Genomic DNA, 2,829 nt, shown 5'->3' on the forward strand with positions numbered 1-2,829 from the left:
AATAAGGGAAAAGCAGAAGCCAGAGGCTTATCAAGCTTAATACATACATGTATGTATATATGCAATGTGTGAGTGAAGCCGTTCCGAAGAGTTCGTGATGCACAGGTGTAGAGTGGGATATGTATGTAGGTATATTTTTTGTTGTTGCTTAACCCGGAAAAACTTGTTTGGGTTTATTTGGAGGTATCATCGATTACAGAACATTGAAGAATTGAAAACGAATTATAGTTTTTTTACAGAAAAATGGTTTTCTTTTTTATTCTCTTCAACATTTAAAACCATATCAGCTCACAACACATTTCTAAACATAAGCATATTGCTTTTGCCAGTGAATGTGCTTCATACTTGCCTACACTGTCCAAATTCCCTTTCTTCTTTTCACATTGCACTACTATAATTTCTTGATTTTTATAATTTTCTTTCAGTAAAAGGGTAATAAAAGTTATTTGGTAAAAATTACAAATATTGGCTCAACAGTTTTATCAACCTTCTTTACTGTGTTTTTGTGGCTACTACTCTATTTGAATTGACACTATGTCTTGGGTATGGTTTGTAAAAAACACTGACCCTCCTTGAGGTCCATGGACCCATATTGAAGCATCAGGGTGTCAAGGGTATGTACATCTGTTATTTTTGTGCTAAAACATAAAATAGAGCTCGGTGTTAAAAAAATATCACTTCCATGTAGTGCTAAAATTTGTGAAATAATTTCATGAAAGGTCAAATGGTACATTCTATACAGAATCATAAGGGAAATGTGTAGGTAAAGCAGATCTTTTAAAAAACTTGTAACCCCTTATGAACCTTTTTTTTCTAGAATTAAACCAAAATTCATTATAAATTTCAAATGTTCTTCGAACTCACAAAATAACTAAAACCAGTCCTCGCTCGATATCTTTCACAAAAGAGCTGACAGAACTTAAATGTGATGTGGAATTTCCAGATGAGAAATCGTTCTTTATTTACTTACTGAATTTACTTCGTTAATTAATTAAAGGCAAAGAAATAACAACATTTTCTAAAAAAGAATGCGACGTTTGTTTACTGACAATCGATCGCACAATTACCACATGATCTTCCTATCCTTTTTATAGGATAATGGATAAACAAACTAGGTAAATTACTAGTTGGGAAAGGCTCTCACATGGCTTCAACTGTTAATCTTATTGAGTGCTCGAAATATGTCAACACGAGTTTTTCATAGCTCCGACGAAGTTTTTTATTTGAAGTCTTACTTACCCTCTTTTTCCAAACACATCGTTTGTCCTTCCGTCCATCGTTTGTACGTCTTTTTATTATAAAAGTGTTAAGATGTGTCGATTTTCTTTCTTGGTTTTAGCCACTAAACTTTATCAACAATACTCACGGTGTCGGCCGCGACTTAGAAGAACAAAAACGCGGGAAAAATTAGACGCAGGGTTCCCGTGAGTGTAAATACACTAAAAACTAAATTATTGTAAGTTTTGCTGCACCTTTCGGTTTTTTATTAAGTAGGTAGCATTCTCGGATAGTGCTAAAATATATTCCTTTATAATGATTTCACTGAGGTGACGTTTTACGAAGTTATCGCAAATTGTGCTTGCTTCAAGGGCAGGCGGGCGACACCACAGGGTACCCACGCGATGACCAAAAAAAACTGAGTCGCATAGTTATATACCATTTCTCTATAACTATGGGGCTCCGCGCGCGGAGCTAATATATACCTTATTTGGAAAATCTGCATGATTCTTGTATTTTTTTTTTTAAGGTGAGCGTACCCCATGAGCTTCGTAAACTTTTTGACTTGTAACCAGAAGAGAAAAACAATTAATGTGACCATTTTTAGTTAGTCTGAAAAGAAACTAAATTTCCTCGGTACTAAACCCCCAAAACGACAACGTTTTCTTCATATGGATAAAATAACTAAGGCCCTGACCACACGTATACGGAATCGAATGAATCCGCAACTTTTTCTTTCCGTAATCGAAAAGTTTCACGTCCACACGTAGCATAATCGTATCTTAATCGCCCGTCTACACGTATACGGCGATTCGGTAATCGCTCTAGCTTTACACGTTGCGACGCCATCTTGTTTTATTCTACGGTTAGAGATTGGGTACGATTTTGAAGTCATTGTAATCGAAAAGTAACGGATTCGACCGACCACACCATATACGGAATCGTAGCGTATTCGTTCCGCTCCGCTTTCGTTAGCGGATTCGAAAAGTTGCGGATTCGCCAGCGTAGTCGTCGTATACGTGTGGACGATAGCCGTATCCGAAACAAAAAATTTGCGGATTCATTCGATTCCGAATACGTGTGGACATGGCCTAAATTATGTCAATTAGATTACATGGATTGATATTTCCTTGATAACTATCTTATGTTTTCTAACGGATAAGTATCTCTCGATTTGAGGAAGATATTTATATCAGATATCTAATTTATGGTATTAATGGCTTTGGCGGTTGAATAACAAGTTTTAAGGAAATGGAACATTTAATTTTTATCAGACATTTGGTCTTCCCAACTGATATTTCTAGACTTAGGCCCCGTCCACATATATACGAAATCGAATGAATCCGAATCCGCAACTTTTTGAATCCGCAAACTAAAGCAGAACGAAATGAATCAGGGTCTGGATGGGATTAACCGACTAGCGACAAACGGCTTAAAAAGTAACTGACTACCGGCAAAACTAGCAACCAAAAATATTTGCCGACTACCGACATTTTATTATTTCCGGTATTTTTACTCTTTACTTCCATCGTCAATCTACTTAAATCGACCATTTCAGAATGTGCACTATGTATTTCCTGTTGCATCAACTTTTCAGTCATATGGCAATCA

At 36.2% G+C, this 2,829-nt stretch overlaps 1 long non-coding RNA gene across 1 annotated transcript; it reads right to left on the reverse strand.

Moving 5' to 3' along the window:
• Positions 1-281: 281 nt before the first annotated feature.
• Positions 282-1,358, reverse strand: LOC116616862. The gene is made up of 2 exons (XR_004295494.2): positions 1,240-1,358; positions 282-638 (listed from the first exon to the last, which is right to left on the reverse strand). It is a non-coding gene; the product is annotated as an uncharacterized LOC116616862 (long non-coding RNA).
• Between the last annotated feature and the right edge of the window lie 1,471 nt (positions 1,359-2,829).

Source organism: Nematostella vectensis, chromosome 14 (genome assembly GCF_932526225.1).
Source record: "Nematostella vectensis chromosome 14, jaNemVect1.1, whole genome shotgun sequence".
Lineage (NCBI taxonomy): Eukaryota > Metazoa > Cnidaria > Anthozoa > Actiniaria > Edwardsiidae > Nematostella > Nematostella vectensis.